The sequence below is a fragment of the Thunnus maccoyii genome, chromosome 17, assembly GCF_910596095.1.
Source record: "Thunnus maccoyii chromosome 17, fThuMac1.1, whole genome shotgun sequence".
NCBI lineage: Eukaryota > Metazoa > Chordata > Actinopteri > Scombriformes > Scombridae > Thunnus > Thunnus maccoyii.
Window position 1 is genome coordinate 7,100,850 of NC_056549.1, and position 21,513 is coordinate 7,122,362.

The window sequence follows — 21,513 nt, forward strand, 5'->3', positions numbered from 1 at the left end:
ATTTATACTGTTCACTATGTCCTGCTCAGAGGCACAGGAACCATTTCTACTCACAGAATGATTTTATATTATTTATTATTTGCATCCGTATTTATTGATATTCTGATTGTGAATTGAGTATTTAATAGCTCAAAATATGATTAGGGTGTCTTTTGAACACTGGAAATGATTCATTAGGGAAAATGGAAATTAGGTAACTCATATCAAAACCGACGCTCCAGAATTTTTTTAGTCTCACACGTCTGAATGGGAATGACGATAAATGATGTAAAATATAAATGTGTTTAAAATGTGTCTCTTGCTGAGAGACAGACTCTCCCTTACTTTTATTTCATCCATAATAAAAGTTAATGGAGGAAATAATGGATCATGAAAAAAAACTTTCTAATAAATGAAGAAAGTTGTTTATGGTTCTTTTGTTCTTCAGACCAATTAACAGATTTTTAACCAGATGGTGAATCTGGGCTCTGAAACCAATTTGACATAGCGGCCAAACCATAGATTTACAACTTCTGTGTCTGAGGGGCCAGAAAAAGCATTTTTCCCGCACACAATCATGGGAAAAGGAGCAGCTGTAAAACAGTGGATACATTTTTTTGGAGTGTCACAACCCCTGCAAAATTATTTGGTCCATTTCAAAAGTCCAGAAGAGCTGCACGATTGAATTGTTTTATACCCATTCAAATTAGACGGAGGGCTAAACAGGAAGTTGGCTGTCAGCTGGCAGAAGTCTCTAGTGAGCATGCTCTCTGGGCGCTTAGGGCCCATGGAGCATGTGCAGTATGTTTTCATCCGGGTCATTTCTTCACAGCTGGAAGTGGCTTTTTTGGCTTCATGTGCCACTGAGCAACTGAGGAATGAACACTGTATCCAGTTTTCTTTATACATCCATGGTGTATTCTTGCTCATGGCTCCTCAGAGAGCCTTCCTCACTCCACGATACTTGCTCCTAAGTAAATACGTACTTTGAGACGGCCTTCAAAATGGCGGACCAGAACGACTCACAGTTTAAGTGAGGATTGAGGAGCGAGGAAAGATCAAATAAGAGACTTGAGATGTACCTAGTGACTCAGTAACGGACAGACATTCAGGGTTACAGGGCCGGTCCAGTCAGAAACAACAAAAAAAGAAAAAGGAAGAAATAAGATGACAAAAGAAGGAGGAACAGAAGCAAGGAAAGAAAGAAACAAGCAATATTGAAAGGAAAAAAAGCAAGAAGAGAAGAAAACAAAGAAGGACAAAGAGAAAGAAGAAGGAAGGATGAGAAGAATTAATGAATGGCAGAAGGAAAAAAGGGCAGAAACAAGAGGTCAGAGTGACAAAAAAGATGAAAAACAAAGAAAGTACAGCAGGGAAGAAGAAGGAAAAGAAGCAAGGAATCAGGTATCAAAAGGAAAAAGTAAGAAAATAAGGAATTAAAGGACAAAAGGATGAAAGGAGAAAGAATGACTGAAGGAAAAAAGGAAGAAAATAGTCCCAGAACTAAAGAGAAAACAAACTACAGTAAAAGCAAACCAACATTAGTGAGTTAAACTTGTTCTAGTCGGTCTCTTTGTTCTAACTAAAGGTTCTTGAGCAGCCAAACAACCACATTCCTGCAGGCATCAATATCACTGCATACACAGATTTTGGGGATTATGCATTCATTTCCCAACTCTACCTCCAACATGAAAATGTTGGCAGCTTGGCAGCTTGTTGGCAGCAAAAACCTCCCTGAAGGTCACAGTGTCTCTAAACCTGCCCTGTTCCTCGTGTGCTGTATATTTATGACAATTACAGAGATGTCACAGGTGTGAAGAGAAGTATAAAAAGAACAACTGAGCAGCAGTGCCAGCGTAATAAATTGCTGTAATAGTTCCTCTCATTGTAGGACATTACTTAAAAAGGTGACAGCGGGCGAGCACAGCAATGATTAAAATAATAATTCAGATTCAGGACAAGACAGGAAACTCGATTTCTCTTTGAGGTCCAGGCTTTATTGAGATAAGTTGATAGTTTTATCTGTGCTTTGTGTTTTTTGGAGACCACAAAACATCAAACTGTCACTTCTCGATATCTGAAAATGAGCAAAAAAAGCAACACAATAAGATTAACGAAATAGAATATTGTCTACAACACTTACCTGTTATTTCATTAAGATTAAATATTCAGGAAAACATTTTAAACATCTGACAGATATTTGTAGCATAAATGAGAGCTAAAACCCTCAGAGAGAGAAAAAGCAGACTGTGATGACTTAGAGGAAATACTATACATCCATATTTAATGAGTTTTGTCTCTCAGCCCTGAACAGAAGTGAGAGAACATGATAAATGCATTACGATGGAGCTGGTTTGAACTACTTTATATACGGTTTAGTCCAGCGGTTCCCAACCTAGGGGTCAGGCCCCTCCAAAGGGTCACCAGATAAATCTGAGGGGTCGTGAGATGATTAATGGGAGAGGAAAGAAGAAAAAACAAAGTTCTGACACACAAATCTGTTTTCAGTTTCTGGACTTTTTCTCTCATCTTTGATTTTTGCTGAAATATTGGCTCATTTGATCATTATTGAAATGAAACCATGTGAGAAGTTTAGAGGGAAAAATCACTATTTGGTGGAGCTGTTAACAACTCATAGACATGTGAAATGTGACCCCAACTACACACTGCTTTTTGTAAGACGTCAAAAGCCAGAAAGGTTGGAAACCACTGGTTTCATCTTTAACAATGTGTTGTATTTTAAAAGCTTGTTATATTATCCATTGTGTCAAATCTTCATCTGACAAATAACTAAAGCTGTTAAATAAATGTAGTGGAGCAGAAGTATAAAGTTGCATCAAATGGAAATACTCAAGTAGACTACAAGTACCTTAAAATTGTATTTGGTTACTTTCAACCACAGTTAGCTGTAGACTAGCTGGTGAACATAGTGGAGCATTTAGCAGCTAAAGAGCCAGATATTTCCCTCAGGAGTTGATAGAGAGCAAAAACAGAGCTAAAAGAGAGTGAATATTGGACTTACATTCACCAGGTGGACAGAAACACGACTCTAAATGAATGATAATGTTGCTCTGTAATTGTTGGATGTGGAAATAAGAAAGTATTTGCTAACAAATTCAACATATCAACTTAAAAGCTGATGATATGTCAGTGTTGTGTTCACTACTTGCAGGCTATTTTTTTCAGTTTCTTATAATTTAGCAGTGATATGTAATGTCATGTTTATTTTGGAGAACAGTGACTGCTGGGTTTCAGATGTAGATGACTCAGACAAACAACCACCAAACCTGTTTGCATAACATTCTCTGCTGTATCGCTTCGTGGCAGCGTGACCGTGGTAGCAGAGGAGTGGTATGCTGATGGGTGAGAGGAGGCGATGTGCGAGTCAGACCACTGGCCTGGCGGAGCAGTAACGGGACCGCTCTGTCTCTCGTTGCAAGGCTGCTGAGTGGGTGTAATGATACCCTCATCTCAGCAAAACATGTCCTCCTGGCAGGAAAAGCTGAAGTTGTTGTCAGCAGCAGCCTGGGGCTTTTGGGAGAGAGCCTGTGACTGACGGAGAGGTTGCCAGATCACATTTAGGACCAGCTGGGAAAGATCTGGGTAGAGAGAGGAATGGGAGGACTCAATTAAAAAGTGGTATAGATCATCCTCATTTTAAATAATTGGATAAAATTACTCATGTTTATGTTTTAATGAAAAGCTTAGATCAGTTAGTATTATATTCGTGTAAGGATTAAACAAACAAAACACAAAATGTTAAAGTCCAACTGAATCAAACTGCCTTTTTTTGTCAACAAGCCCTCCAAATTAAACGACCAAATACTTTGTTTGACCATGTGACTCCAGAACGACACATAGGAACGTTTTCTAATCTGGCAGCTCTATCGGTAGTAACTGACGATGCTGTTGATGATGTTTTATGATGTGACAACGCTGTGGTTAAAGGTCTGGTTAGGTTTAGGAAAAGATCATGGTTTGGGTTGAAATTATCACTTTGTAAAGGTTAGAGAAACATGTGTTGTGGGTTAAAGTTACTACCTCCTTAAAATTAGGCCACCTTCGTTGTCTTGGCTACAATAACCATGGGGTTAAGGTCAGGGGACGATCATAGTTACGGATTTTAAAAAAACTGTCTCATGGTTGGAAACAGGAAATGAACAGCGGTCTCCCGTAGCAAAGTCCATTGTTGGGTTAATGGCTCCATCGACCTCTCCTCCTTTGAATGAGGAAATCTGTCCACATATATAGTAAATGCGTCATCTGAACTGCTCCACTGCTCCAGGTCACAATTACTACGGCTGTTAGATGGCATCTGGCAACGAAACATAATTATGTGTCGTTTTTAGGTGACTGACATTAGGACCTATTGTATTGTTTTTCTTGGTAGGATAGTCTCAAGACACAAAATGTTAAAGTCCGACTGAAATTAAATTACTTTTTTTTGTCTCCTACAGCTAAATATTTGCTCCGTAAATCTTGTCCTCTCCTTTGAGAAAAAAGCAGAAACCAAAAAGGGTTAGGGTTAGTTGTTCTCTCTCGACCATTCAACCATTAATAACTACTGTCTGAGATCTGTTAGTGAGAAAATTCATCTGATGAGTTGATGATCTAAGTGGAAATAAGATATGAACTTTTTTAAAGATGGACGTACAGTAGCAAGGTGTGATGTCACCCATTGGTTTGCATTGGAGTTGGTTTGAAGCTCAGAATTGAAGTTTATGATTGGTGGAGCCAGGACCATAGCTGCAGGAAGTGGGTTTGCATTTATGTTGTTGCAAGATTTAATTTTTAATCTATCACATGCGAGCTAGTCCAGCAAAAACAGACCCAGTGAGTAAAGATAGTGGAGCAGGGAAAATAATGATATATATATAAAATAACACTGAAATTCACGTCTGTGTATAATGATAGGCTTATCTGCCCAAACAGACTATAACTACCATAACTTATGGTCGGCTGCAGTAAAAAGTTTTTTCTTTAACGATTGACTTTAATGATTAGAGAAGCTGCTTTCAGTAATTGGAAACATTTCAATGCACACAGTAATGTCACTGCAGCCATTATCGTGGGACTTTGCATTTACGCAGCAAAACCAGCCCTTATAAGTCTTCAGATCTTATTAACAGAGCAATAATTACCAAATTGACCACCGGCACACTTATTAGAGGGCCTGAAGTTAGAGATTGAGACCATAATGACTCACTGAAAACAATGACTTACTTAGTATTTCAAGAGAGAAGTTGAGGCTTTTTGAATGGGAGTCAGTTGGAGCATCTAACAGCCATCGGTGGCACTTTAAGGTACTCAAGACGTGGTAGCTGCTGCTTGCTCCCAATCCATACGTTTTAATCATTAGTGGAAGCCCTGAGTTTGATACAGGTACCCTTTCATCTACTAAAAATAATGGACAAAAACCCTGGCATCACTGTCACATACTGACAAGATACAATCTACTTCGCTTTGAGAGCTCATTTTTTGTTTTCTCAATACCATGCTCAATAAAGCAGCATGGTGAATGGCAACTGGAAAATATCACATCGTAGATCTAAATTTGGACAGTCAGCTTTCTCCATAAAGGGCCGTCAACGTTAGAACACATTACCAACTGAAATCAAATTAATTACAGATATAATATCTTTCACAACAAAGCTGTGCTGGCTAAAAGCAAACCAGAGCTGTACCCATTTTTACCTAATTGTACTCTAAATTACTATGGTTATTATTATTACTAAGGTTTTTTATGTGTATTTAATTGTACTTCCACGTAGTGTCTTGTGGTTTTATGATAATGAAAGCTATATATTTTAATTACACTGTTCATGTAAAGTGCAACTAGAGAAAAATTGAAAATTAGCAATAGCCATACAGTAAACTCTCTGCAGCACATCAGCTTCATGCTCTTTATTGGAACTATGTTAGATTGCATCGTCCCTATCAAATAAAATTCAAATACATTTAAGTCAAGTGACTCTACTTCTACTTGAGAGAGGTTTTCTGGCACGAGCTGCAGCCAGCTGTCATGTCGCTTTCCTTTAAACAAGCACATCCACTTCTTCTCTCAACAGCTGTCGTGAGTTTGAGAGACTCACAGTTGTGGATACACCAGGCAGCTTCTGAATTATGAATTCATGCACCTTTCTTAATAGTACTGTTGAGAATATGTGAAAATATCAAGGAGTATGTGTGTGCCGAGTCTCTGGTGGGGTGAAAAAAAATGATCAGCTGCCATTTTAAAGCAACTCAGCCTCTTGGTGCAAACTCACCTCATTCCTCACAATTACTGTGCACGGCTGGTTCAAAGCACCGTATTGATGTGAGGGTCTGCTGTGGATCCATCAAAGACACTTTCCCAAGTGTGAAGGCTTAATCAAGTGTGTTTGCCTGTGCAGCATTCACAAAAGAGCAAGAAAATACAAAAATCAAGCAGATACAAAGGACACGGCTCAAGTTCTTTAACTGTTCGTTTACCAGATGAATTTGTTTTTATTCACAGTTATAGTATTTTTAGATTATTCAAAGACAAAAGTCATTTTAACCACCGACAACTGGATGTTTGTATCTCTCCTACATGCATTATTTATTAAAAGTTGAACATCATCGATTCTCTTGAAACCATTTGACTTTTTTTCATACGTACTCTATGCACAGCCTGTTCTCACTGACGTTTTTCAATCAATTTCCTCTTTTAACCAGCAGACGTTACTGAGTTATTTTTTCATTACATTTCAGACACAATCTATAACAAGTGGAGGGCACACCAAATTACATTCACTCTCATTACTGAGACTCAGCAGTTGCTAACGGATTGTATAAAAATAAAGTCCTGGATGTCTCGGTGCCTGAGGTGAACTTTCAGTCGACGCCTGGACTTGAAACTGACTTATATCTGTTGCATTTGGTATTTAAAGCTGTAGTCTGGGACTTTTACATATAAATGAACGTCCGTTACATTCATCCTCTTGCCACATGAGTTCACAAAATGCTGATTAAGCCTATCACCACCAGGTAAATCTTTGTATCTTGCAGTATCCAGAGTTTTGAAATCTGGTGTCTGTGGCAACACTCCATGCTGGTGCACCAGTAGTGAAAATAAACATCAACCAATGATTGCAAGCAATGATTGGTTTGCCTTGCGGTCCGACAAAGGTACCTGAGAGATGAACACCCATCAGGATGGGTCAGGATGCCAAACATGAAGTAATTTTCCCGGCAAATCTGATGCAACAGGCTAAAAGCTGTTGTAATTTTCAGTGTAGGACTGTTAATATGTCACTTTACTAAGTTTTAATATTTTTCAGACGAGAAAGTAACCATTTAGATTTCCAATATATGGTCAGTTTATCCAAAGAACACCTATTTGGAAATTTGCTCCAATGTTTTCAGTAACCATAGAGCATGCACACCAGAGACTTCTGCCAGCTGAGCTGGCTAACTTCCGATTAGCTCTCTGCTAACTTAATAAAATAATTTAATTGTACAGCTCTTCTAGACTTTCCAAATGTTATCGGACCAAACGGATCAAATTCTGATACTGAAATAAGTCATTTTGCGGGGGTTGTGTGTTGCTCAAGAGTATACGTGTGACAGATGGAATTATGTCCATTACCATCATTTTCATGCTATATTTTATCTTGTGTTTAAAATGTTTGTTTTCAGCTGCAATAGTTAGAGAATAGTGGTTTTTGTGTTTCCTTGTTTTATGTTGATGATCATCCTAACACCAGCAGTACTAAAAGCAGTTGTAGTTACCAGAGGGCTCCAGCAGGGGGAATGTAGAGCCATTGGGCTACGTTAAGGGTTTTACATATGCATACAAGATAATACGTCTACATTGTAGTTGTTCAACGGAAACTGATATAAATTGACTTTTATTCAGTTTTAAGCCACATTTTTATGATGAACCTTTTAAATCTTGGTTGTTTTTAACTATATCTCTTAACCGGATGAAAGATTTTAGTCATCAGACGTCTGGATCTTAAGTTATCAGAGAAACACTCTGAGCAAACATTAGCAGCAGCGCGGCTAGCAGTATATTCAGTATTTTTACGGTTTTAATCCCTGTGTATGTTTGTTTTTGGAGAGGACGAGACCTCTGCGGATAATTCGGCTCCCAGTAAAAACCTGCTAAACGTTTGGATCTTAAGTTATCACAGAAACAAGCTAGCAGCCCCTACTGGACGTCCTGTACCTGCTGAACAGCGTCAGAGAAACACTGATTTTTAACATGAAATTGCTTATCCAGTGTTTTTACCAGTTTTATTCACTGGGTCTGTGAATGTAAAGTACAAGTACCTCAAAATTGTTCTAAGTACAGTACTTGAGTAAATGAATTTAGTTACAGTTTGGAAACACTGTGTTCTTCCTGTGTGTTGATGCAGGTATTTAATCTACTGAAAGAAAACGAGACTAAACAGATCATCAGTACTGACGTTTCTACAAAACACCACATTACGTCATTACTTAAGACTCAGCTACTAATATACTCTGCAGCCTTAATCACATTTCAGTCTGTAGTAAAGGAGAAACTACAAAGTTGAGTATGATTTTGGAGAGTTTTGTTTGTGAGGCAGGGTTCCTAATCTATAATGAAATATAGATATTTACTGAGTGCTTATATTGGTGCCCCAGGCAGTAGCCTATGTCACCTATACCACCACTGCTAAAAAAGCTTCTTCCAAACTGATAAAAATCAAGTCATTGTTGTTTGCAGACTTTGCTGTGAGGCAAAGGTGCAGATTAAAGAGGTTGTGTTTTATTGCCAAAACATGAACCCCTTTGACATTAAAAGGATGGTCTTTAATCAGTGTGTCTTTGAATCTATTGGAAGGATTTTGGATTGCAGCCTTGTTTTGCACCTTGAGCTTCAATTGATATGCAGACTGTGGAGTCATGGTGGTGAAAGCCAGCGAGGTTACTGGTGTGAGTCAGGAAGTGAACTGGGTAACTCCATCAAAAGAAATACTAGAAACACACACACCTACACCACAGTCCTATAAATATATTTTGATATTAATGTTCAAACATGTTTAACCTGGATCTGGGTCCACACCTGCATCAAAGTACACATGATTTTTAGTGAATACCTACAGTAAATCCAGTCTGGAAATATTGGGAATATTAGAGCTGTGTGCAAGGAAGAACAGTTAAAGGATATCTAGTAATATATTATATTTTTCTTATCATCAGCAAATCTTATGAAAAGACCTAATTGTGATTAATCAAATTGTGATACAGTCATTTCTTTCAAATGAAAAACGATTTTGGGCCAGAGAGCTTCACGTGACCTGCAGTTCAGACTGTGGCCACTATGACAAAAATTGCCACATGGTTCAATCACATCATTATTTTTTGTAAACTCCTGCCCCTGTGTAACCTCCCGCAGATCGAAGCACTGGATTATATTTATCTATAAAGCCATTCATGGGTTACAACCGCCTCATTTTATGTAAGTTCATACTACAAAAGTATTTGTTCCCAGGACTCACATTTATCAGGGTTCCCAAAGTCTGCAATGAATTAGGTAAAATAGCTTTTATGTATGCTGCACCTTCTGCCTGGAGCCTTCTGCAACTTGATATAAAACAGCAAAATTTGATTTCTGTTTGGTAATTTAATTCATTGCTGCATAATCTGTCTGCTCTCTCATCTGGCTGTTGATGTTTTTAGGGGTATTGTTTCAGATTGGTCTTATTTAACTTGTTTTTATCGAGACAGCTATTGGGTTGTCTTCAGGATGTAATATTTTTTATGACTATGATTTATACTGCAGTTTTTTCACTCTGATATTGTGATGTATTCTTGAGAGGTATATTATTGTTGCTGTCTATTTAGTGAAGAAACTCTTGAAAATAATTTTTTAAAGGGGACATATTCTGCAGATTTCCAAGTCTATATTTTTAATCTGGAGCTCTACTGGAATATCTTTGCATGATTTACAGTTAAAAACTCTTTGTTTAACTTATACTGGCCCTTTATGCAGCCCCTCATTTCAGCCTCTGCCTGAAACAAGCCGTTTTAGCTCCTGTCTCTTTAAGGCCTCTGTCTTGATAAGCCCACTCTGTTCTGATTGGCCAGCTTCAGGAAGCTTCCTCCGGCTCCAGAGACAACAACAAGGCTATGAAACGGAGGGCCGTTTATGGGTATGAGTGATGAGCCGATGTCAGCTTGTTGGCAAGGTTAAAAAAAAAGAAAAGAATTGCAAACGAAGTTTTCGGACCCAGTTTACACCCTGAATTTTGACTTGCAGGGGGCATATTTACATACATTCACCTCAAGTTTTGGAACTTTGACCATGTTTAACATCCAACATCATAGGTTTTCCTGGTTAAACAAAGGTTAAATAAACAGAATAATAATAAAAATAAATATGCCACTATAGGGGTAAGGGTTAATTATGTCAAGGGTTTTTTGTGTGATTCTGTCTTCTAAAGTGATTGTAAGTACAAAAGTTCTTCAAAAGTGTTTTCGGTTTAAGTCAACACTTGCAAGACTGTGGGAACCAATTACAAGAAAACCTTCAGTATATTATGAGCCAGATTTTAGTATGAAGAAGACTGAATGGAGTTTGTAGAAGTGCTGAAATAAACTCTATTTATCTATCTATCATTGCAATCTATGGTTAAAGTTTTTCACAAAACATCAATTTAACAGACAATTTAATTTCCTCTTGAAATTAAGCAACATGCCTGCATACCATTCTTCTGATTAGCAAGTGACTTAGCAACTTCACGCTCTGCCGAGCTATTGACTTCCTGTCTGCTGTTATTATTTTATACTGATTCTCCTAGTTATTGATCGTGTTATGTACTTGCCCATATTGCTTCCCTACCTTCCCCTCCATGTATTCTGGGAAGAACTTCTGCAGCCCTGAACAGGGAGATAAACGTCAGTGAATGAGACTGTAAGTTACATGCTGTAAACTCTAAAGCAAACTCTCCTCACAAAACATCACTTAAATTACCTTAAATTGCCTTTTTCTGTGCTTTGCTGTCCTCGAATGCTGTACCAGCGGGTCTGTGGAATTAGACGATGATACTCTTTCGGCATCACAAAGCCAGCAGTTGTTCCCTCAACTGCAGTTGCAGCAGTGAAATTATGATCATTTAATGAAAATCATTAAATTGGTTTTGACATTTCACTTCAGCGGGCTCTCGGCAAGCTTGCTCAGTGAAAATTAAGGGGTCAGGTCCCACAGCTTGTTTTATATTCATCTCCTACAGACCTTATTATACTAGAATATATACAGTGTTATGTACATTACAGTGTTTGGGCTCTTCTTTAATCTTTATTTGTCCAGTGAAATAAGATGTAGAGAGACAGAGCAGGCAAATAACACACTGTATACTAATGGACACAGATTCTGCATAATAATCCAAATTTTAGTCCCTGCATGTAAATGTTAATTGTACAAACACATGTAAATACAGTTCTCCTCTTCCAACCCAACCAGCATCACACTATTTTAAGTTAAGTCTCATCAGAAACAAGTAGTAAACACAACATACATCCATGATACATCCAGCAGCTACGGAGCAAAATTATCATTCATTTGGAGTCATGTTTCTGTCCATCTGGTGAATGTTAGTCCAGTATTTTTTACTCTCTACCAACTCCTGAGGGAAATATCTGGCTCTTTAGCTGCTAAATGTTCCACTATGTTCAACAGCTAGTCTAACTAGCTAACTGTGTGTGTTTGGTGCTGAGCAGGTAGTGTTCACTGGCTTTTTAGAGCTTTTTCTCTGAAAACAGCTGCTTACTGTGGCTAAAAAATGCTACGAGATGCTATGAGAGCACTGAGAGTGAATCAAAACAGTAAAGTTGCAGCTAAACAATAGGGAAACATACACATATTCTTATTTTTTTGTTTCTTCAGGCCCCCAACTATGATTCAAATAGAAAAAGTGAAAAAACAAACCAAACAAATGTAGACTATAGCAAGGGTTCCTTCCAAATTTAGAGAAAATTTTGACCGAATTTCCAAAATATTGGCAAAAGAAAATTTAAAATGTGCATTTCCATCCACAGTCGTTTTGTAAATATTTGAAGTTGTTTCATCAAGATAAACAGCTGGTGGTGTTTTTTATCCAGTCAAAACCACTGCAGAAGAACTAGGCTAAAAACAAGATAACATGCAGCAGTCAAACGTCAAATTGTGAAAAATAATGTAGAAAATGTGATGGTAATATGACATTTCTGTTTGTTTCATGTATTAATTTGAGCAACGTTACAGTCTCCTCCTCATCACTCCACACAGATCTGATGTTTTCGTCTCTTCAGTGGAAGCTTGAGTGACGTTTACATGCTTCATGTACGTCATCATTTATTTGCTAAGTCTATTTACATCGCACTTTGTTGCATTTTGCTTTCATTAATATGCCAGGTTTTCCACCTCAGTCAAGCATAAAAACTTTTTTCGAGCTTTCAGTATTTCAACTCTGGTTTTTTATATGCAAATAAAACAGCTGGATGGAAACGCATCTTATGTTGAGGTTGCAACTTGACATTCCTTTTGTTTTAATAAGCCAAAAAAGGTTGAGGACCACTGATTCTACAATTTATACTTAGTACAGAGGTATTTATCTCTATAATATATCTGGGTGTATTAGACCATCATATGTTGCGAATCAATAAGTCAGACAATTATATGGCGAAATTGAATTTACAGGAGTTTTGATGATGAAGCACAATGATTTGTCGTCAGGTATTAAATTTACCAGATTATTCCAACACATTCCTGATATAATTTCCAGGTTAACTATATCATGATATATTGCCATCAGTATAAGGAATGACATATCTAGTAATATATGATTTTATCCATAATGCCAACCCCTAAGACTACTCTATATGATAAATTGTACTCAAACAGCTTCATCACATGGCCATCAGTCAATTTAAACTGTCTGAAGCAAAACTGACACACAACTCCACCTCTGATCTCAACATCTGATTGAAGTTTTACCAACACGCTGTGCACACCTCGCTGTAATATTCATCGAGAGCCTTTACTCAGTGGTGTTTTGGAGATAAGAAAAACCTTTGCTGTGGATCGGTGGCAGAACATTATGTGTCGGATGAGTCCTCGACGGTACCGCAAATCCGTGATTGTGTCTGAGTGTTTCAGCCTCACACATCTACCCTGCAACTCCATTTCTGTCACGGCAAGGAAGAGGAATGGGGGGCAAAAAAAAAGGAAGAAAATCAATTGCATATTGGCGTTTTCCAACCATCACTCTTGAAATCATGCATTTTTTTGAAAGCTTCAGAGAGCAATTTCCTCAGCTGTTTGAGGTATAGATATCTCACGGGCGATTCAGCGTGGCTCCACAATGGCAGCAGCCCAGTCCTTCACAGCTCTTGGTCGGGAATAAAGACCCGCTCAGCTGATGTGTCTACGCCAGCTTATCTGTCCGACTCCACTCAGGAGCAGGGCTGCCGTGTGATTGCAGCGCGCCTGAGATTCTGCACGGTAAATGTCAAGATATTGCAGGGTGCCTCCGTCTGAGAACATGCCTTGATCGAGAAACTTTTATCTGGGAGCGGCGCTATAAGGTGTGCTAAATGGGTGCTTGAGTTGGGGCTGAACAGAAATAGATAAAGGAACGAGGCAAGGGAGAACGAAAACATGCTAGCAGGGTGAACACTCAAGATTCTCATTAGCTTAGATCACCAAATGGTTTTTCAAGTGGTGTTCACTTTATTTATGTGTTTATCGACCTTGGAGAAAACAGATCATTCAGTTCCACAATCCCAAACTCTAACTGCTGAAATAGTTCAGCTTCTCTTTTTAACCAACAGGCAGTGATGGAAGAAGTATTCAGACCCTTTAATTCAGTAAAAGTACTAAGACATTCATGTAAAAATTCTCCTTTACAAGTAAAAGTCCTGCATGAAAAATCCTACTTAAGAACATAATTATTAGCAGCAAAATGTAGTTGAAGTGTTAAAGTACTGAATTAAAATTAAAGTACTTTATATACAGTTAGCTAGTTTAGTCCAGTGGTTCCCAACCTAGGGGTTGGGCTCCTCCAAAAGGGTCACCAGATAAATCTGAGGGGTCGTGAGATGATTAATGGGAGAGGAAAGAAGAAAAAACAAAGTTCTGATACACAAATCTGTTTTCAGTTTTTGGACTTTTGCTCTAAGCTTTGGTGAAATATTGGATCATTTGAACATTTATTGAAATGAAACCATGTGACAAACCATTGGTTTCATCTTTAACAATGCGTTTTAAAACAATTTTAAAAGCTTGTTATATTATCCATTGTGTCAAATCTTCATCAATCAATCAATCAATTTTTATTTATATAGCGTCAAATCACAACAAAAGTCATCTCAGGGCACTTTTCACATAGAGCAGGTCTAGACCGTACTCTTTAATTTACAGAGACCCAACAATCCCCCATGAGCAGCACTTGGCGACAGCGGTAAGGAAAAACTCCCCTTTAACGGATAGAAACCTCAAGCAGAACCCGACTCTTGGTGGGCGGCCATCTGCTTTGACTGGTTGGGTTGAGAGAGAGAAAGAAAGAGGGAAAGGGTGAGGGGGGGGGGCAGAATAACAACAATCATAACAATAACAACAGCCGCAACAGCAGCAGCAACAGTCAGGGAAGGATGCCAACAGGACTGCGAAGGACTGCGAAGGCTCGGCCTGCATCCCAGGGTTTCATGCGAGATGAGAAAGCACAAAAAACTCCGGGGAAGAAGCAAAGTTAGTGACATGCATTGATGTTACATGAATGCATACAGATGGAGAGGAGGAGGAGGAGATAGGAGCTCAGTGCATCATGGGAAGTCCCCCAGCAGTCTAGGCCTATAGCAGCATAACTAAGGGATGATCCAAGGCGAGCCTGGTCGGCCCTAACTATAAGCTTTATCAAAAAGGAAAGTTTTAAGCCTACTCTTAAACATAGAGAGGGTGTCTGCCCCCCGGATCGAATCTGGACGATGAAGGCTCTGCCTCCCGTTCTACTTTTAAAGACTGTAGGAACCACCAGTAAGCTGCATACTGGGAGCACAGCATTCTAGTAGGGTAATACGGTACTATGAGCTCTTCAAGATATGATGGTGCCTGATCATTAAGGGCTTTGTAAGTTAGGAGAAGGATTTTAAATTCTAGATTTTACAGGAAGCCAATGTAGCAAAGCTAAAATGGGAGAAATGTGATCTCTTTTTCTAGTTTTAGTCAGTACACATCTGAAAAGTAACTAAAGCTGTCAAATAAATGTAGTGGAGTAGAAAGCACAATAGTTCTCTCTGAAATGTAGTGGAGTTGAAGTATAAAGTAGCACTGAATAGAAATACGTCAAGTCAAGTAAAAATACCTCAAAATTGTAGTTAAGTACAGTACTCGAGTAAATGCACTTAGTTACTTTCCACCACTGCCACCAGGGAATCTACGCTACTGTTTATGAGCACAATAACTCAAAGTGGTTACACACATCACATGTTAATGGAAATAAACACATCACAATCACACAGAAAGGAACACATTAAGAAACATGATACTATAATGAAAACATTCAGTTATTTGAACCCAACATACACGGAGTGAAGTTCAGGCACTAATGCCAAAAGAAGCATACTTTACACTTGTACAACACTCTGACATTATTATGGTGCTTCTGAGTGAAGATTTATGGTCTTGGCTGATGACACACAGCATGCTGCCAGCTTGAAGTACAACTTTTCAGCTATTTTTTTAGTGCAAATAAATTTTGACTTATTTTGGCCCCACATATATTCTGAACAAGTAATAACTGTGTTGTCAAGGTGAGAAAAGACAGGCAATAATTGTGCCACTGAGAAATTTCATGGTCCCTGTAACACTGTGTAGTCAATAGTCAATCACCTTGGTTGAAGCAGTAGTGACTTTCCACAGCTTTGGTAATGAGGTAATAAGACTGTGTCGTCTGCTGTCTGAGTAAAAGCTTTGTTACTTGTTAGTTAATTACTTCATCTTTGTTATTAATGTTTAGATTTTTAGCTGCTCCGGCACTTTGTGACATGTTTCATGGTAATTCACCCTGGACCAGACACTTTTGGTCCACATGGACAGAACAAATTTTCTACTTATCAACTTCAGCTGTTCTTTGAGATGTTAACGTAAACATGCTGACATGCTAAACAGTAGCATGTTTCACTGACATGCTTAATACGTAATGCTAATAGTCAGTGTGTTAACATGCTTAACATAAGTACGTTCATGTGCTAACGTTTCACAGACGTGGCCTTTCTCAAATACAGCATACTCAAAATCTGGACTTGTATTGTTGTGAATTTGAACTTTATGAAAGGAGACATATGCTTTTTGCAATTTTCTGTTATTTATGTTCTATTATCTATGCTCAACATATTCCAAAACTTGAGATGAATGCATGTAGAAATGCTCCCTGCAAGCATGCATGTTGCCTCATTTCAATGGGAAATTACATTGTGTAAAAGTGACGTTTTGTGAAAAACTTTCATTCCAGTTTGCAATTTTGTTTGTTTTTTCCAAGATTCCTTGCCAATAGTGCCAACATGTGACCATTTCTAAAGTTTTTTTTTTGATAGTTTGGCTCATAACTGCCTTTCTGCTATTCAAAACAGTTTGCAAAGTAGATTAATTCACCACTCCAACAAATTCCATCCATTCATCACTAAATCTGGCACAAAAAATACAGGAAAAAAGATTTGCTTGTAATTGGTTTTCAAATTCTTGCAAATGTGCCATTTTTTACTAAAACTTTCAAAACTTACAATCAAATTTAGAGTACATGAACATACAAGATGTCCAAATTCTATTTGAGGAACTCAGTCGTGCGGTGGAGATCAGTATCTGGTACCTGCAGATAGAAATGTTAGCAGAATGAAATAAATAAAATAAAGCACTTAATATTTAATCCTGAAAAAACAACCCCATAACAAAGTCTTAGAGAATAGATGGAATTCGTGATTGGCAGTTTAAAGGACCTCCTTTAGGATTGTGGTAGTGTACCATCTTGTCGACAAGTAGAGGATTTTTTCCAAGAAAGACCTCGAGAGCCAAATTGAGACTGATAAATGCCTAGAAAAAGAGGATGTCTTGAATAGTAGGGGGATCTTGAGCTTAAGAGGTTCATTCTTTTGAAGAAGGAAGGATACAAAAACTTATTAACACTTCTTCTGGGTGCTACAGAGGTCTGTCTGAGTTAAAACAACACAATTTTTATAGAAAAATACACCAGTTTATATCACAAGAGGCTGTAATGTGTAACTGAAAGGAAATGGGAAAACCTAAGAGTAAAAAAATGAATTAACTTCTTCACAGCAGATACTACAGTGCATTTCAAATCAGTGTGTAACTTTTACAAAAAACAGCATTTAATTGCAAAATATCCTGAAATATGTCTGTATACACAAAACCTGAATATCATAATACCTTTAAGGAGAACATATTTCAGAAGCTATGCATTCGTTTTTCATAAACGGGGAACAAAATATGAGCCAGAGGACAAGACAAAGCTGCTGCAGTTACTGACAGAATACAGAAAAGGTTTTGACAGCTGCCGTAGGACGGAGACAGAAAATGTAAATTTTGCGTTGGTATTATTAGATGTGGTGTCTGCTTTGACTTTTGTTTTTATGAAATGCAGGATTAAACTGAATCCTTGTGTGAGGAAATATTTATTGTTCAACGTCTGCTCTTATTCTTCTGTTTTTCACATCTCTCTCATATAATAAAGGTGTTTTTGTAAAGACTCACTGATATTTTTAGATTCATATTTACATACTTACATGTAAATATTCATGAACACATTTCATATTGTACATTTACTCATTCATATCTTTTGGGGAAATACAACTGATCCATATCTTCTCTTTTCTCAGAGATTTTTGGGAAATAAAGGATGTGGGAACACAGCCTGTCACACAAGGAGAAGTTTCAGAGAGTTAGATGTTCTGATTGATACCTTTGTGATGTCTGTCCACTAAATAGAATAATATTAGGATCTTAGGATATTAGGGTTTTTACTGTGTTTTTGTGCGGATTAAACAAACGAGTTGTAACATTTTAAAATTAGTGAGGTTTAGAGGTGCTGATAGGCAGATTTTTGTTTTGATTTTAACCAAACAGAGCCAGGCTCGCTGTTTCTGTTTCCAGGCTTTGTGCTAAGCTAAGTTAGCCGGCTGTAGCTTCATAGACTGACGATGAATTGTCAGTGTCAAACTTTTTCTTAAAACGAGATAATGTGATCATACCTCTGCCTTCTACTGATGACTGGGATGACAACATGAAGAAGTGGCCTCAGATAGCAGTAATAAAATAAGTTAGCTTAGCATTAGCTAAGTGATGTGGGACTAAAACCCTGACTTGGTTCTATGACTGCTTGGAGATAGATGAGGTTCTGTTCTGCGTCCTTTAACAAAACACACCAGACTTTACAACGGAAGCACTGATGAGCCTCAGAGCTTTTCAGATTGTTCATCTCTTCACTATCAGCAGCTAACCTGGCGGCCAGCCCTCATGACAGAGTCAGACTCATGATGAACTGATCAGGGGTCGGTGCTGATGCTCGGTCGTTGAAAACACATCTATGTGAACATTTTGTCTTGGTTATATGTTTAAACTCACCTGGGTCACCGCGCAGCTGAGCAGGCTGCCATTTTACATGCAAGGTAGTTTACCACCAATCATACAATCTAAAGATGCCTCCAGCCAGACCTCCATTCATAAATCCCAAGTTATTTCCTGCCTGTTACGGCTCTATGTATTCCCTGTGCTGTTTGTCCTCTCCTGTCTCCTGCTCCGCCCAGGTCTGCTACACCTGATCAGTCCTCAATGAGGTGCACCTGGCCCAGGAAAGGAAGTGGTTAAATGCTCCAGGTCCCTGTGGCAGAGAGAGGCTCCTGGTTTGTGGACCGCTGCTCTCGCTGCCTCTCAGCCTACTTTCTTTTGACTGTTGTTTATAGTCTTTATTTAGTGTCTTGGTTGTTTTTGATGTCTTTATATTAATAAATCTCATGGTTTGGGTATTTTTAAAAAGTTGTCAGTTTTACTTTGGGTTTTCCATGTTTGTCAGGTACTGCTGCTCCATTCAGCTGAAAAAAAAGGGTGCTAATACCACATAGACTTCATACTGCACTGTTGAACCAACCTGAATCAATCCTTCACCATGACAGCCCTATCCGTTTTGTCTATTATACATATGCAGACTCACATGTATCAACATTATTCAGAGCTCTGACATCAGCTGTGAATAATCTCTCAAGTGTCTCCTAGAAAGAAACGAAATGTCTCCTCAAAAACATTTGGCAAATGAAGTGATTCCTATTCTTATTTTACCCACATCAAAAGCAGGATGGCAGAGAAGGTTCAAGTATTTCAACGTGCACGGCACTAATTTCCACCCTGAGCATCAGACTTGTCAGGCTTCAGCTCTTCTCCCAGCACGGACAGCCTCTCATGACATGCAATTTGCAGGAATAATGTAAGTGTGATTATCCTTTGACCCTTCTCTACTTTTGAGGATTACAGATACTCGTGCTAAACGTGCTAATGCTGTGCGTCCGGGGTAACGATATATGCCGTCCAGCTCGGCTGATAAAGTGGCCTTTTTAATTTGCCTGCATGTGAAAGCAAAATTAGAAATACTTTGAGAGAAAATGTCACATTCGCATCCTTGACCGCCTTCTAATGCACAACAGCAGAGGCATCTGTAATTTGCTAAGCCATTCATTTACGTCTCTGCCTCTTGTCTGTGAAGACTTAATGTATGTGCTGATCTATAGGTCGAGGCTTTTCAGTGTAGGTGTTTTACTTTTAAAAAAAGGGAGCTAATGTGCAAGATCACTACTGAGTGCAGTCGAAAGGCACAACAACACGTTCAAACTGACCTTTTAGGTTGTCATTTAACGTGTTATTTTGCTTTTCGACCTTTTATGTCGTTAACTGGCTCACACATCCAGAGTGAAGCTTTAGACCCTCGATCGGTGATATCACAGACAAACATTTGAAGAAAATCATGGGAATAATATTCATACTAATGTTTAATTCAAGGGGTTAACAGGAGTCCCACTGTACAGTCCAACCTGTGGCTTGGTTTTGTGTGACATGCTGACATCACAAATTGACATTTCAAGCAGCAACAGTGGAGTCTGATATCTGAAAATGCTTCAGTGATCTAAAATGACTTTCACACTTCGGGATCAAAATTCTCTCTTGAGCCTCCAATTTGTCCTGACATTCGCCAGTCATCAGGGAGAAATCCATCAGAGAGAACAAAACACAGAAACCAATTCTACACCCACAGGAGCGGGAAATAGGGCGGAATACATTTAACCTACAAGACAATTTAAAGAGGAAGGCATTCTGGAAAACAGGAAGTCACACACTAAAAGAGAATATTACAACATTTTATCACAAAATTACCAAACCAGAGAGCAACTGATTTATAAATTTCAAGTCCATTATCTTGATAAAAGTATTAAATTCTAATATATTCAGTTATTACATGATTTTTCATCTCTTTGTTCTTACCTGATCATGTAAATGTCTCATCTCAGGCTTTTGTGCGTCACAGTTTTTCAAAGTCATTTCATCATGAAATCAAAATGACAAGGTCATGCGATAAGTGAGGAGCTTTTGTTATTGAGAACATGGAAAATGAAGTCATAACAACAAGGGAACAATTTCTTATCTGGAGGTAACAAGATAATTAGGTCTTGATCTCAAGATGAGAGGCATAAAAAACATATTAGCGACCGTGGCAACTCGAGGCTGCTGGACAGAATAATGTCGGGAATGGACTGACATTTCCCAAATGATGATATCAAACAGTGTTTAGTTTTGCCAAATTACTGTCGGGATTCTCACTTTCTCGCATCCTTCATTAACTCCATCCATCTGGTACCTAATGAGGTGATAAGAAATCATAAAAAGTTTTCTTTTGAAGTGCTGTTTGGTCCAGTTTTCTGGCATTTCTTTGTACACTGACTCCATTAGTTCACTCAGTCATTACACACCCGTCTTTACCTCATAGATATCTTGACTCTTCTTTCTTCCACCCTCTGGCTGATGCCTAATAACACTTTATACTGCTGCTGCACAAAAAACTAAAATGAAATGCTTCTGCAAAGTGTGGAGAGGTCTTATACAATGCAGTTTCCTCTGGGGGTTAATAAAATATTCTTATCAATATGCATTAAAACATCAATATGTACATCAAGTATTTAACTGGTTTGAAGGCTTCTGAAACTCTGTCATACGGATTCTGGAGTGTGCCATTGCAGCAACTAGTGTTTATAAAAATCCTCTATTAAAATATCATTAAATTTGCCAATTAACAATCCTGTTTCCTTATTCTATATTTAAAGTTTTCAGTCCTAGTTGATTTTATTCTTACAGTAAGTTAACACAGCCTGATATTTCTTTGCAATTTGAATCCTGTGTGAGGATGTTGAACTCTGCCACTAACAATGAAAACGACTATATATAGAGGTAACTACAGAGTGTCTATACATTGAATGACAAATGGAAAAATGGAGACCATACATAGTATCAAACAT

At 38.2% G+C, this 21,513-nt stretch overlaps 1 long non-coding RNA gene across 2 annotated transcripts; it reads right to left on the bottom strand.

Moving 5' to 3' along the window:
- Window positions 1–1,954: 1,954 nt before the first annotated feature.
- Window positions 1,955–21,231, bottom strand: LOC121881872. Of its 2 annotated transcripts, XR_006091950.1 has the most exons (5): window positions 10,943–11,000; window positions 10,811–10,848; window positions 6,246–6,363; window positions 3,267–3,578; window positions 1,955–2,056 (listed from the first exon to the last, which is right to left on the bottom strand). It is a non-coding gene; the product is annotated as an uncharacterized LOC121881872 (long non-coding RNA). The 2 variants fall into 2 exon arrangements; XR_006091951.1 differs by lacking the exons at window positions 10,811–10,848; window positions 10,943–11,000 and adding an exon at window positions 18,581–21,231.
- Window positions 21,232–21,513: the final 282 nt, after the last annotated feature.